This window comes from Schistocerca americana, chromosome 2 (assembly GCF_021461395.2).
Source record: "Schistocerca americana isolate TAMUIC-IGC-003095 chromosome 2, iqSchAmer2.1, whole genome shotgun sequence".
NCBI classification, from domain to species: Eukaryota; Metazoa; Arthropoda; class Insecta; order Orthoptera; family Acrididae; genus Schistocerca; species Schistocerca americana.
In genome coordinates, this window is record NC_060120.1 from 688596502 (window position 1) to 688612996 (window position 16495).

At 41.7% G+C, this 16495-nt stretch overlaps 1 protein-coding gene across 4 annotated transcripts in view; it reads right to left on the bottom strand.

Moving 5' to 3' along the window:
• LOC124593714 (schwannomin-interacting protein 1 homolog) overlaps positions 1–16495 on the bottom strand; it is a 1030697-nt gene that overhangs the window by 612460 nt on the left and 401742 nt on the right. The window lies entirely within an intron of this gene.

Genomic DNA, 16495 nt, shown 5'->3' on the forward strand with positions numbered 1-16495 from the left:
TGAAGTTATTGTTGCCTTGGCTCAGAACGCTGGATGCAATGTGCGACCTCCAAGCAGAGCATGAGCTATATCACCGTATTAACATTCCATGGTCCACCGTTCGAAAAGTGCTGCGAACAGTTGTGAAATGACGTCTCTGGTGAGGATCCAGACTGTCGCGGATTCAGGTGGTCATCACATTGAGCAACCTAGAACGTCAACATGGCACGCAGTTCACAAATGTTACCCTCTCACGTAGAAAATTAAAATGTAATCCTTTCAATAGTTTATTCGTCGTTTTTCTTCCGCATGTTCTTACAAATGTTTCCATAAAATTCCATTGTCCTACGATCACTCGTTTCTCATGGGGCCCTCTCAAGTATTGAAGTTTAGTTATAACCACCCCGTATTTTAGCGATAAACGTCTGTATTAACACGTATTTGTCTTAAAATATAAACGATTTAAAGCGACGCTCAGTTTTTTTCGGTAACAATTACTTCCTTGGAGCAGGTGCTTTGCGCGAAAGATAGCCCGCCCAATAAGCAGTGCCTGGAAAGAATCTCTGTTACGGGATTTAGTTACTAGAGCCGGTCTCCTGCAGAGAAAGGCGTGGCTTGGAAGCATATGAATGGTCCCTAGGCTCCATGAATAATAAAAGACGGGCCAGATTACTTGCGCGCTAGGCATCCGTTAGGGAGAACAACGGAAACACGAGGAACATATCCTTCGTTTTCCTGCAAGAGCCTAGAACGGCTGCAGTGGGGTTTAAAATTTCTTCTCGTGTCATTTGCTTTGGAAAGAGCAAGATGAATAGAAAAATATAGGAGTCTAATTAAGAATCACACAGCGGTTCCTTAGTGAACCTGGAGTGATTTATTAGCACAAGGTGCTAAGTGAGAAAGACTGATTGTGAAGCTAAAGGTTTTGCCAGAGTTTATTAATGATTAAAAATCTTGAGTCGCTAGAGTCAGTTTATTTCTTCCTGTACGGATACCTACCACAGATCAGAAACGGCGCGAGTAAGAGTCTGATGTTCGGGTTGCATACTTCACAAATGGCGGGCGCCGCTGTTAATCGGTGCTAACGGGCTTTCTTCGTTCATGCTGTAGTCCGCGAATGTGACGAGTCCGAGAACTGTGGCGTTGCGGTTGCTTCTTACCCGAGGACTCGTCCTCTCTTACCGAACCGTGCAGGAGTGTGAGGCTGGTCGTGGCTTCTTGTTAGTACTGAAGCTGAATACGCGATCTTTCTGCTGAGAAGGCTAAGTGAATGACATTCGGGAACATAACGCCTTTAACGAAGCTGTGTTTTGTGAGACTGTGAAGAGTGCAAGACGAAAATTAATTGATACAAAATATGCAAATGAAATGTCTTCCATTAGTGGAGGAGTGAAATCTGGAATCAGTTTCACCCTATAGTCCACGCTTCAGACGAAAAACGTAAAAATTTCGTCCAATGCACACAAAATGGTTGTATTCTTGTTTGTTCCGCCTCCAGCATGAGAAAATATATGCACTCAACCAAATAAAAATTGGGCACAGAGCAACGTCACTGACATATCCCTGCGATAAAAAAGCGTTCTATTTCTGTATGCACTTGGTCAAGTCAATTTGCGTTTATGGCAACAGCGAGGTGTTTAGCTTATCATGCATTTCTTTGATTTATTTTAATAATTAATAGCCAGTGAGAGATTGCACGTCTTTCTCATGTCATGTTTTCAGGTGCTTTTATTACAAACTCGGTAACGCCTTCAAGGAGTGCGTATGTCAACGTAACTTTTAAACATTCTCTGAATAGATATTAAATGTTAAAAATTTACAGCGTTCTTCGAAAAACTCTTGTATTTATAAATGTACGTGTGAACAGAAGCTAACCAATTAGTCGTTATATTGGTATATACTTCCGTCATTTGGGTAGATCGGACATTTTGTAACATTTCAGCTTTCACTTGAGAAAGGCTCAAAAGCCGAAGTCAATGTTGTGTCGTACGACTGAATAATAATTGACAGTTTAATGGTGGAAATTTCTTTTGGAAAAATTTGGAAATTTGTGGTAAGGTCTTATGGGACTAGCTTAAGCACTACTAAATCTAACTTAAACTAACTAACAGATTTCTGGTAGCTACTGTACTTCAGTAGCCAGTTGCATTAATGCCTCTGTGGACGATGCGGCCTATTCTACACCTTATTTTAGATCTATATGGTGATGCTATGCTGATTATATTTATATGTTTTGACGATGCCATTATGGCATTATCGCTTTAGGACATGGTGTAAAAAAGGTACGTTTTTCCGTATTTTCTGTACATCTCCCTGGTTGTATGATAGTATATTGTGATACGTATTGCTGTATTATGTTGAAAGACACACTGCTCACTAGGTGTATATACTTGTATATTATAGATCTGAGGATGGTCATTACGGACTGAAACCGGTCATCGTTTAAAGAATACATATTGTGATGAAAGACTGGAGTAAAAAACATTTAATATTCGTTAAGTCAACACACATACATGCCCGAGGGAGGACTCGAACCTCCGTCGGAGGAAGCAGCGCGGACCGTGACAAGACGCGCGGACCGTGACAAGACGCTATAGACCGCGCGGCTACCCCGCGCGGCCGAAATTTCTCTCAATACGGTTGCGTTTGTAGTGGGAATACCGCGAGTCCGTGTTTATACTTGCGAACTCGTGTAGTCGCTCTACTTTATGAGCACGTCGAGTACACTTGTAACCGATAACAGTATCACTTTATGACTGGGCTGTGGTGGAGACTCACGTTTAAAATCTTCGGGCACATGCCCAGTTCGGAGATGACGTCACAGGATTCGCTGACGAGGTTAAAGAAAGTATATGGAGATTATTTCTGATCTCTAGTATTAACCTACGTGTTACCAGTACGCTGATGCTATGACTCGACCAATTACACGCAATGTTCTTACAACCGTAGTTTTATGTCACATTTCTTGGAGTATTTAAAACCTTTATTTCTTTTAGATATTATGAGGAAAATATGGGGACCCGTGTTGGAGAATGACTTCTGGAGAGATCGAAAGACTACTGAAATTTATCAGTTGATGAAGTAGCCGGCTATCGTCCAGAAATTAAAACGTAGGAGGCTGCAATAGCCTGGGCATGTGGCTAGAATGGACACCAACAGACTTCCTAAGGAGGCATTTGAGGGTACTCTCCAAGCAACAAGACTACTGGTCCGCGGGCGGGGGTGGCCGAGCGGTTCTAGGCGCTACAGTCTGGAACCGCGTGACCGCTACGGTCGCAGGTTCGAATCCTGCCTCGGGCATGGATGTGTGTGATGTCCTTAGGTTAGTTAGGTTTAAGTAGTTCTAAGTTCTAGGGGACTGATGACCTCAGAAGTTAAGTCCCATAGTGCTCAGAGCCATTTGAACTACTGGATCGACCTCCACACAGTTGAAAGATGACATAGACGTCGCAGCATTAGGAATACCCGCAGGTTGGAGAGAGACAGCGAGAGATAGAAGGAGATGGAAGCAGATCGTTGATGTAGGGCGCGGCCTACAGGCCCTATTATCGCTGAAAAGAAGAAGAAGAAGAAGGAGAAGGTGTGATAATAGCTAAGTAACCGAAATGGTTGAGAAAAAAATCAATAAAATTGCGACTGTAGACATTTCATTGCCTTGTATTTTAAACCATAGTCGAACAATATGCAAAAATTTATTTATTAATACCATGAACAATATATTATATCACTCTGGAGAGGTGTGATGAGTGTAGACAAAATGATGACAGCAATCAATACGGTTTTGACGAAAGTAATATTTATCTTCAAATTATTGCCTGTAATTAGGTTAAATTACTGTAAGTATAAGTATATAATAATACTAGTAGACTCTGAAGCTGTCAGGATCTGAAACATTGTGTTTTAATGTTTCCCATTACGTTAATTTTCCAATTATTGTAGAAAGCAAGTAAAAACACGAAGGGACTTGCTTCGGGTCATAACATTGGGTTCTCTGGCCCGCATTCTCGAAAATCTAGTTGCCTTCTCGTGTTTCAAGAGTCCCTTAAATCGGCATACGGTGGCGTACAGGGTATCCCAGGAGGAATGGTTAATACTTAAGGATATGACAGGAACAACTATTCATATCAAAAAGCTCTAGAAAATATGGGTTCTAAAATGCATACTTTATACATCTACATCTACATGTATACTCTACACATCACATTTAAGTACCTGGCAGCGGGTTCATCGAAACATCTACACAATTCTGTTATTCCAATCTCTTATAGCGCCCAGTAAGAACGGACACGTATATCTACCCGTACGAGTTCTGATTTCCCTTATTTTATCGTGGTAATAGTTTCTCCCTATGTCGGACGGTGTCAGAAAAATATTTTCGCATTCGAAAGAGAAAGTTGATGACTGAAATTTCATGAGAAGATTCCGTCGCAGTGAAAAACGCCTTTCGTTTAATGATGTCCAGCCCAAGTCCTGTATCATTTCTGTGACACTCTCTCCCATATTTCGCGATAATACAAAACGTGCTGTCCTTCTTTGAACTTTTTCGATGCACTCCGTCAGTCCTACCTGGTAAGGATCCCACACCGCGCAGCAGTATTCTAAAAGAGGACGGACAAGGCTAGTCTAGGCAGTCTCCTTAGCACATCTGTTACATTTTCTAAGTGTCCTGCCAATAAAACTCAGTCTTTGGTTAGCCTTCCTTTCAATTTAAGTTGCTCGTAATTGTAATTCCTAGGTATTTAGTTGAATTTACGGCTTTTAAATTAGACTGATTTATGGAGTGACCGAAGTTTAACGAATTCCTTTTAGCACTCATGTGGATGACCTCACACTTTTCGTTATTTAGTGTCAACTGACAATTTTCGCACCATTCAGATATTTTTTCTAAATCGTTTTGCAATTTTATTTTTGATCTTCTGATGACGTTATTAGTCGATAAACGACAGCGTCATCTGCAACCGATCTATGACGGCTACTCAGATTGTCTCCCAAATCGTTTATATAGATAAGAAAAAGCAAAGGGCCTATAACACTTTTAACTTCTGTTTTACTCGATGACTTTCCGTCAATAGCTTAAGATCTATTAGCACTTGGTCAGTAGAAGAAATATGCTATACCGAACAAGTGCTCATTGCTCTTAAGGTATGCATCTTAGAGCCCATGTTTACTCTACTTTTTGCTTCGAATGATGCTTCCTGTCACTTTTATTGACCATGCTCCTGGGACACCTTATATCGCGAGAGAATTCCTCTAGCCATCATCAGTGATACTTAGAGTCTCTGTTCGACGTCGGTTTTGTTAATCAACATTGGAGCTAACATTTTTTCGATATGTTATATAGAAAAATGAACGTTCACGCGCAAAGCTACACTATGTGATCAGAAGTATCCGGACACCCCCAAAAACATACGTTTTTCATATTGGGTGCCTTGTGCTGCCACCTGCTGCCAGGTACTCCATATCAGCGACATCAGTAGTCATTAGAACTCACGGACTTCGAACGTGGTCAGGTAATTGGGTGTCACTTGTGTCATACGTCTGTACGCGAAATTTCCACACTCCTAAACATCCCAAAGTCCACTTTTCCCGATGTGATAGGGAAGTGGAAACGCGAAGGGACACGTACAGCACAAAAGCGTACAGACCGACCTCGTCTGTTGAGCGACAGAGCCCGCCGACAGTTGAAGAGGGTCGTAATGTGTAATAGGTAACATCTATCCAGAACATCACACTGGAATTCCAAACTGCATCAGCCGGCCGGTGTGGCCGTGCGGTTCTAGGCGCTTCAGTCTGGAACCGCGTGACCGCTACGGTCGCAGGTTCGAATCCTGCCTCGGGCATGGATGTGTGTGATGTCCTTAGGTTAGTTAGGTTTAAGTAGTTCTAAGTTCTAGGGGACTGATGACCTCAGATGTTAAGTCCCATAGTGCTCAGATCCATTTGAACCAAACTGCATCAGGATCCACTGCAAGTACTGTGACAGGCGGGAGGTGAGAGAACTTGGATGTCATGGTCGAGCGGCTGCTTATAAGCCACACTTCACGCCGGTAAATGGCAAATGGCGCCTCTCTTGGTGTAAGGAGCGTAAGCATTAGACGATTGAACAGAGGAAAAACTTTGTGTGGAGTGACGAATCACGGTACACAATGTGGCGATTCGATGGCAGGGAGTGGGTATGGCGAATGCCCGGTTAACGTCATCTGTCAGCGTGTGTAGTGCCAACAGTAAAATTCGGAGGTGGTGATGTTATGGTGTGGTCGTGATTTTCATGCAGGGTGCTTGCATCCCTTGTGGTTTTGCGTGGCTCTATCACAGCACATTCCTACACTGATGTTTTAAGCACCTTCTTGCTACCCACTGTTGAAGTCAATTCGGCGATGGCGATTGCATCTTTCAACACGATCGAGCATCTGTTCATAATGCATGGCCTATGTCGAACATCCCTGTAATTGACTGGCTTGCACAGAGTCCTTACCTAAATCCTACAGAACACCTTTGGGATGTTTTGGAACGCCGACTTCGTGTCAGGCCTCACCGACCGACATCGCTACCTCTCCTCAGTGCAGCACTCTGAAGAATGGCCTGCCATTCCCCAAGAAACCTTCCAGTACCTGACTGATCGTATGCCTGCGAGAGTGGAAGCTGTCATCAAGGCTAAGGGTGGGCCAACACCATACTGAATTTCAGTATTACCGATGGAAAGCGCCACGAACTTGTAAGTCATTTTCAGCCAGGTGTCCGGATATTTTTGATCACATTGTGTATGCTTTCTTTTCAGAATAATGACAGGGGGCGGGGACTTCTTATTGATGGGTGAACAGGAAGAGCTTGCGTGCACTTTATTGTCGATTTGGAAAGCTTTCATTGATAAATGCGCTGTGCTTCTGGAGTAGGTACTTTGCCTCCATAGTGGCTCTACAATAATCTTAAAATAAGAGGTAGAATAATTTAGTATTAGTATTACAGACGCACCTGATTGTTGTACAGAACACGAAATCAGAGTTATTTATCATTACACTGCACCGAAATTCTTCTGGGGACTGAGGCTCTTCAGCTAGTGTTTTAAGTGTAATACGCCAGTGCAACATTAGATGTGAACTCTAGAAGCAGTAGGTCGCATTTCTCCCAAACAACTGATCATGTAGCGGATCTGTCAGCTGCAAATAGTTCAGAGTATAAGGTGTTTCACTTCTAAAGAGAACTTGTATGCAAACACATGTCCAGAAATATTTCATTTTACACATTAACAGTACACAAAACTAAGTTTACTTATGCTAAATAGATTCTGTCCGTTCATGCAAAACGTCCTTACATTACTATTCTTTCCCAAACGTATTTGGTCAAATTTGTGCCATCGCCAAGGGTTTTTTATTTTATTGAGGACTTAATTACTAGCTGGTTAAGCTATATGGGTACTTCACTAACTGGTCAGGAAGGTTATCTTAGCTTGTATCATTGTCCCACTCCTCACGCACATGTTTCTCTCTTGCATATGGTGGCGTCAAACAATGAAAATGCTGTTTTTATGAACAACAAGCACAAGTTAACCACATAACTTCAAAATGAAATGTTTATCTTACGACAAATATAGTATAAGAACACTGGGTAGTCAGCATAATCAGATGGAACGCAATTCTCGTAGTCTGGTTTGCAAACACGGCTGCTGATAGTGCATAAAAATCAAAGAATGGTAATATAAGTCTCGTTTCAAACTTGTAATGCTTGTAAGGTGGCAGATAAATGAAGGTCAATTTTGCACCTTACATAAGAGTTTTATACATCGTAATGGGAAGATGAATATGGCATCTAACTTATTTCGGCGGCAATGAGCATATCTGCCTGTAAGTATGTACTGCAAAAGGGATGACACTCAATCGACGACATTAACACACTGCTTCTGTGCAGGTGAAACAAGCAGCGAGAGGAAACGTTTTGTGTGGAAGCAGGCACCGACAGAAGCAGAGGCTGCACTACGAAAAGCTCTTAGGGGGCTTCCCGCAATGGGAGCCAGCGACGGGACAGGTGACGCATACTAGAGAGCAAGTAATGGGCCACCATGGCCGCGCGGTCTAACGCACGGCTTTTCGGGCGGGAAGGAGCGCCCGGTCCCCGGCACGAATCCGCCTGGCGGATTTGTGTCGAAGTCCGGTGAGCCGGCCAGTCTGTGGATGGTTTTTAGGCGGTTTTCCATCTGCCTCGGCGAATGCGGGCTGGTTCCCCTTATTCCGCCTCAGTTACACCATGTCGGCGATTGCTGCGCAAACAATTTCTCCACGTTCGCGTACACCACCATTACTCTACCACGCAAACATAGGGGGTTACACTCGTCTGGTGTGAGACGTTCCATGGGGGGTCCACCGGGGGCCGAACCGCACAATAACCCTGGGTTCGGTGTGGGGCGGCGGAGGGGTGGACTGCGTTAGTCATCGTGGGGTTGTGGACCACTGTGGCTGCGGTGGGGACGGAGCCTCTCCGTCGTTTCTAGGTCCCCGAGTAACATACAATACAATACAATGGGCCACCAGAAGTAGGACAGAAAGAAGCTTTAGAAAACTGCGTTTCGGAATTCCAAATGGATATGAACAAAACCAGTGATGCAGTTGGTCATGTGAAGAGCGAGTGGTACACACGTGATGTACACATGTAACTTTTAGGCATCTGGAGTGGGCACAAAACGTCCGATTGGCGGAAACGAAGTGGGAAGGATTAAAGTGCCGAGATTTTGACACAGTTCAGTGGTAGGGCCCTTGCGATTGGCAGAGAGAGTTTCCACAAAAATAAGAGGAACACCCCTATTTGGCGAAAAAAGCCGTGACGTGGAGAATGAAAGAACCCAGGTGGGGATACAAGAGCGACATTTTCAGGGACTCTTCTCTGAACTGGCGTCAAGTGCAGAATGGACCGCATAACATTCTATATGACGCAGAGGAGAAATTTGTGTGAACATTGCGTTCACTGTGGCTGACATTCAGCTAGATATTAGCTTTAGCATAGTTGGGCTCCAACTATGGAGAAACGAACCAGCCAATTAGTTAATTGTTTTGCGAGGAGTGAGAGGGCATTTTAATACGCACACTGCTCCAGCCATGCACGTGCATATCGCCATATTCCAAGACTATGGATGAGTACATGTTTACATGTTTTCTCGCATAACAAGAAACATACGGAGAGTTTCTGCTGGAAAAATCAGCAAAGGCTTAATTAGTTTTTTTATTGGAATTTCAAAGGATGAGAGAAGCCGTGCAGACAACAGCCCATCGTATCTAAGGTAAATACCACGAGTAGAGGCGTAAACTGTTGGTTCACCAGCTTGCGTCCACTGTAAACTCGAGTGACCTTGGATAATCTTTTGCTCAACTTGCCACAAAACTAACCATCCTTTGTAGACTTGATTGTCATCCTAAACAGTACAAACTTTGAACCGAAATTGGATGATTTGTTGTAGCAATGACCAACATCATGACGTAGTCATAAGAATAATTTTGTAAAGAAACTTCTAATTAAAATTTACCATTGTGGTGTTTAGGATTATTTCACTTTCTGAGGACGAGATGCGTTAGTTTGACAACTATCAGAACATTGTCACATTGTAAACTGTGTAATGTGTGTATTTCTGTGATAAGATTGCAAAATTAAACAAAAAATAGTTAAACAGTCGTTGTTCTAACCTCAAAACCTTACAAGCTCTAGTTACAAAAAGAAACAATATTTGATTGTAGAGAATCGTTGTTTTGTACTCATCTAGACTGACGTAATGGAAATTTATGCCAGATAGGACAACTGTAGTTATTACTAAATACAGCATTTAGAATAATTTGGTTTACGAGGCGCAATGCCTGTAATATTATCAAGAAAAATACATTGTGGTTGGTCCTTAGTAAAGTCATTTATAGAATGAAATGACTTGAGTATGTACTCATTTTATTTTCAGTCAATTTGAGTTGAATGCAGTTTTTGTATTTCTGAGTGAAGCTTCGATAATCCCTTATCCCTTGGATTCACATTTCCTCTTGAATTATTTTCTTAGCAACTTCAGAGCAGCGGAACACTTTTATTGCAGTCAGATATTAAATTAAACCTTCACTTATGCTTTCAGGCTGACGAAAGTAATTTTCCAAGAAGATTTTTAATTTGCCTCTGTAATGCGGTTGTTTATCTCAACCAAATTGTAAGTACGAACTTACATTTTTGCTGAACTTAAGAGCTCAGGGTTGGAAGATATCAGATACCTGTTAGATAAAAGATAGGGAACCGCCAGAAACCTTGTGCTTATACTGAGGTTTCTTTTTTTAGTTAACTAAAAAAATTACTTGATATAACGATTAGCTCGTTCTCTCTGTCGGTAAAAATCAAGTGACGCACACTGAGGCATCCTTTTTTAACCAGAGGGAATGCTGACCTGATGTCGACGGCAGGGTAATGGGAGACAGAGCAGAAGCTCGGATAGGACACGTCACGAAATCCACATATGCACTTCTCCAAAGGAGCTATCCGGAATTTTCCGTAAAATATTTCAGGGAACTTACTTAGTCCTTCCAGCAACTGCTCTACCTGCTATAGAGTGCATTCGCGAGCATCATCTTTCCGCCTACTCCAAAACTGGATGAGGGTGTATATTGCATCGGTCCTCAGATAGCTGCAATATGCATCCTGTCCATATTCGAATGATAAACTGGAACGACGTATGGTACAATAAGTACTGCAATCAGAATCGTCGCCTCATTGAGACCCCTCTCTACACCCACCCACCCACCCACCCACACACACACACACACACACACACACACACACACACACACACACACACACACACAAAGGAGGCTGGTAAATCAAGAATTTTTAAGAGAGTAGTACAAAGCTTCAGGCCTATGAAAATTCTTAGTGGGCGGAAATCTAAATTTTAATGCTTCTCTGAGCAATGTATTGCCCAAAGAAGGAAGCGAAATAAACTTAAATCTGAAGTACCAGTTTAAAATTTAATTTACGCGTGACATCCATAACACGTTATCATTTCTAATACAGGTTAATTATAAGAAAAGTGAGCATCATTCTGAGAGTTCTAGATACTGAAACTTCAGTTTAAAGGAAACTATCACATAATTAACTTTAAAGATATTTATACAACACTGAATCAAAATTTAATTTGTTCTGATGAATGCCAAGATTACTCTGTATGTTTATAAATGGAAGATACAGCAGTAGGCATTAGCAACAGAAAATTACATCCTTTTATTACAGCAGCAGTAGCTTAGATTTTAAGTGAAATCAACTTGTGTTTTTTCTGAACGCTTGGTACACAGGAGGACAGTGACTCACGTACGTCTTTGTTGGGAATATACAGTATTTCAAGAATTGAGGATGTAACGTATGACGGGAGGAATTTTGAAAGAAATTCAAAGTGAAAGAAAAGAGATACTACCTTAAGGCTTAGGAAATTAAATTAGTTCGAGATTGTCCCATACTGTGATTTTTGGGCTACATAAAGTAATAGAAGATTTTTGGGAAATAGAAGTTGCTTATAAAAACAGCTAACGCTCAAAGTCAAATATCTCACTTTCTATAGGGTAGAGAGACTGAAGAAAATTGAAGATAGTTTACGAAAGTACTCTATATCATCTGTGAAAGAAGAAAATTCATGAATAAAGGGTAAAATAAATATTTGTAAGTACTGAAGCTGCAGGGATGAAGACGAAACACAATTTCACTGAAGTAAAGAGAAACTGTGTCGATATAAGATGAGCGGATAGGAAGCCAGCGTCAAATCTAGAGAAAAAGAGCTGGTAGATGGAAAGTAAACATCGAAAGACTGTTTCAGAGGGAAACACTCTCTAACACCCGAATAGCGTACCGGGAGAAAAAGGAAAAACAAAGAGAGAGAGAGAGAGAGAGAGAGAGAGGGCGGGGAGAGAGAGAGAGAGAGAGAGAGAGAGAGAGAGAGAGAGAGAGAGAGAGAGATCGTGTTATACACTCGGAGTTCGACAGTCACTGAAAGCATGTTAAAGTGATGTTCGAAGTCTGTGATACACGAAATGATGTAGCATCACATTACGAGAAAAGCATTATCGTCACTCTATGGTTGGAGAACAAGTAAGACGAAAATCGTCGTATCCAGCCATGATTTTTAATCGTTGTAGAATTATGCAGTTTAGTAATTAAGATTAAATAATTTGCTTAGTTGGAGAATGAGATACGGAATACACGCAAAACCGGAGAAATCTATCTGCGGTGCAAAAATCTTAAACCCCACCTCTACCTCTCTGCTTCTCTCTCTGTCTCTCTCTCTGTCTCTCTCTCTCTGTCTCTCTCTCTCTCTTTCTCTCTCACTCTCTCTTATTCCAGAATATGGCATAATTTTGTTACTGTGCTATCTTGCCGTGTTGTCTAACAAGGAAGTACTCCACGTTAATCTACGAAGAAAGAGGCCAACAACTGAGGACAAATTTACTTGAACAGTGCGTTTGGAGCACCTATCGTCTATTTGACGGAGGCAAGATTTCAAGAGATACGAGTAGACAAAAGTTTAAGAATCTAAAAGGAAAGACGTGGGATACAGAAATACTAAGGAATACTATGGAATGAAGAGGTACGCTTGAAACTCTCTGGAGCTATAGATACTGCCATAACCAATAGCTCAGTAGGCAGTTCAGTTGAAGAGGAATAGACATCTGTAAAAAGGGGAATGACAGTGGTTTCAAAGAAAACCATAGGTACCAGGAAGGTAACTGTGATGAAACCATGGATAACTGAAGGAACTGCAAAAATGTTCCGGGATAGTCAGGAATACAGTAATGCAAGCGAGTTGGGAATGAAATAAATAGGAAGTGCAGGGAAGCTAAGATGAAATAGCTAAATGAAAAATGTGAAGAAATCGAAAATGAAATAATTGTCTGAGGGGCTAACACAGCACACAAAAAAGTCAAAAGAATCTTCGGTAAAATTAAAACTAAGAGCGGTAACATTAAGTGTGCAATGGGAATTCCACTTCTAAATTCAGAGGAGAGAGCGAATAGGTGGAGAGAGTACATTGGGGGTCTTATGAGGAGTAGAACGTGTCTGAAGACGTGATGGAAGTAGAAACAGGAGGCTATAGGGAAGATAGAGGGGATCTAGTATTAAAGTCAGAATTGAAGAGAGATTTGGAAAACTTAACAACAAATAAAGCAGAAGAGGTAGGTACCATTCCATCGAAATTTCTAAAATCATTGGGGGAAGTGGCAAAAAAACGAATATTCAAGTTGGTATGTAGAGTGTATGGGACTTGTGACTTCCGGAAAAACAACATCATCCACACAATTCCCAAGACTGCAAGAGCCGACAATTGCGAAAATTATCATACAATCAGATTAACAGATCAAGCATCCAAGCTACTGACAAGAATAGTATACAGAAAAATGGAAAAGAAATGTAATGATCTATTATATGATGATAAGTTTGGCTTTAGGAAAAGCAAAGGAACCAGAGAGGTAGTTCTCACGTTTCGGTTGAAAATGGAGTGGATAGCACACTGGAGGCACTTGAGGGAACGACCGTTCAAACCCGCGTCCGGCCATCCTGACTTAGGTTTTCTGCTATTTTCCTAAATCGCTTAAGGCAAATTCCGGGATGGTTCCTTCGAAAGGGCACGGCCGCTTTCCTCCTCCATCTTCTCTAATCCCAGCTTGTACTCCGTCCCTAATGATGTCGTTGTGACGGGACGTTAAATTCTAATCTCCTCCTCCTCCACCTCGATAATGGAAGAAAGACTGAAGAAAAATCAAAAGACGTTCATATCATTTGACGGCCTGGAAAAGCGTTCGACAACGTAAAATAGCGGAAGACGTTCGAAATCCTGCGAAAATTAGGAGTAAGGCATAGGGAAACACTGGTAATATACGAGGGATTAACTTTAATAGTGGCAACTATTTATTTACAGCTCGTACAAAATAGATACGTGTTTCAAAGTTTTACTGACCTTCAGAGTAGTCACCAGCATTGTGAATAACCCGTTGCCAGCAATGTGGAAGTCGTAGAGTACTCTTAGCACTGCCAGTTGTGTTGACAGTTCGAGTGGCGCGGTCTATTGCCGACGAATTTGTAGTAGTTCAGAAGAGAATGCCGTGAAGTGCTTCCTTCAGTTTAGAAATCTAGTTGAACTCACGAGGGCTTAAGTCAGGGGAGTGCAGTAAGTGGTATGGCACTTAGCAGCCCCATCAGTCAAACAAATCAGTAACAGCTTGCACTGTACGTGCTTGAGCATTGTCCTGCAAAATGATGGTCAGATCCTGCAGAAAGTGTCATCACGTCTGTCTCTATGCTGTTCATATTTGGAACACAACCTAGAACCAGCTTAGAGACAGAAGTAATGACACTTTCTGAAGGACCTGACCATCATTTTGCAGGACAATGCTCAAGCACATTCAGTGCAAGCTGTTACTGATTTGTTTGACTGATGGGGCTGCTAAGTGCTATACCACTTACTGCACTCCCCTGACTTAAGCCCTCGTGAATTCAACTCGATTTCTAAACTGAAGGAAGCACTTCACGGCATTCTCTTCAGAAATGCTACAAATTCGTTGGGCAATAGTCCGCGCCGCTCGAACTGTCAACGCAACTGGCACTGCTAAGAGTATCCTACGACTTCCACACCGCTGGCAACGGGTTATACACAATGCTGGTGACTACTTTGAAGAGCAGTAAAACTTTGAAACACGTATCTATTTTGTACGAGCTGTGAATAAATAGTTGCCACTATTAAAGTTCCAATCCTCGTACAATATGTACAAGAACCAAAAGGGAAAAATATGAACGGAAGACCAAGAACTAAGTGCACGGATTCAAAAGGATGTAAGACAGGGATGTAGTCTTTCGTCCATACAGTTCAATCTATATGTCGAAGAAGCAGTGACGGAAATAAATAAAAGATCCACGAGTAGGTTCAAATGGCTCTGAGGACTATGGGACTTAACATCTGAGGTCATCAGTCCCCTAGAACTTAGAACTACTTAAACCTAACTAACCTAAGGACATCACACACATCCATGTCCGAGGCAGGATTCGAACCTGCGACAGTAGCAGCAGCGCGGTTCCAGACTGTAGCGCCTAGAACCGCTCGGCCACAACGGCCGGCCCAAGAGCAGGATTAAAGTACAAGGTGAAAGGATAGCACTGATAAGATTCGCTGATGACATTGCTATCCTCAGTGAAAGTGAAGAGAAATTACAGGCTGTGTTGAGTGGAATGGTCTAATGAGTACAGAATGTGGATTGAGAGTAAATCGAGAAATGATGAAAGTACGGAGAAGTAGCAGAAATGAGAATAGCGAGAAACTTAACATTATAGTTGGTGATCACGAAGTGGATGAAGTTAAGTAATTCTGCTACCTAGGCAGCGAAACAACCCATGATGGACGGAGCAAGGAGGACATAAAAGGTAGACTAGCATTGGTTAAAAGTGCATTCCTGACCAAAAGAAGCGCTCTAATATCAAACATAGGTCTTAATTTGAGAAAGATATTTCCAAGAATGTACGTTTGGAGCACAGCATTGTATGACAGTGAGATTGGACTGTGAGAAAAACCGGAACAGAATAGATTAGAAACATTTGAGACGTGGTGCTACATGTGGACAGATAAGGTACGGAATGAGAAGGTTCTCAGAAGAATCAGCAATTAAAGGTATATAGAAAACACTGATAGGAAGAAGGGACATGATGATAGGACATCTTTTAAGACAACTTCCATCATGGTACTAGAGGGAGGTGTAGACGGTAAAAACTGTAGAGGAAGCCAGAGGCTAGAATACATCTAGCAAATGTAGTAACAGCTATCTTTTCTCCACAGTTCGGAAGCGTTGGCGACAGACTATAGAGATATGAAGATAATGGAAGGTTCAGAAGATTGCTGAATGTCATATGGATACATCAGATAACTAATGAGAAGGTACTGAATCGAATTGGGAAAAAGATTAATTTATGGCTCAAACTATAAAAGAAGTAATCGGTTGACAGAGCACGTCTTGTGGCATCAAGAAATGTTAATTTGGTAACGGAATAAACTTTACGTTGCAAAAATGAGAGAGAGACAGCAAGGACCGACAACAGTGAGTGGACTGCAGTAGTTATGCAGAGAAATGTATGCGCTGAAAACAGCAACAACCATCTCTTCATTAATTTAGCATTATCCTGTAGCACATTTTACAAGCTTCTAGTCTTCTCTGTACTGTTTATCGTCCACGTGGGATTTCCGTATAAAGCTACATTCCAAACATAAGCTTTCAGAGAATGAGTTTCCCAATGGTTTATATTAGATGTTACCACGTTTCTCTTACAAGAAAACTTCATTTCCATTGCTAGCCTACATTTTACATCTTCTCTAGTTGTGCCTTCGTCAGCTGTTTCGCTATCCAAGTAGCAAACATTGTGTACTACTTTCATGGTCTTGTTGCCAAATAGTAAATCCCTCATCATAACTTTACAAGATTCAAAAATTTTCTTTTACTTTTAATCGTGTTTCTTTACAATCTCTTTTTAAGACGTTCAA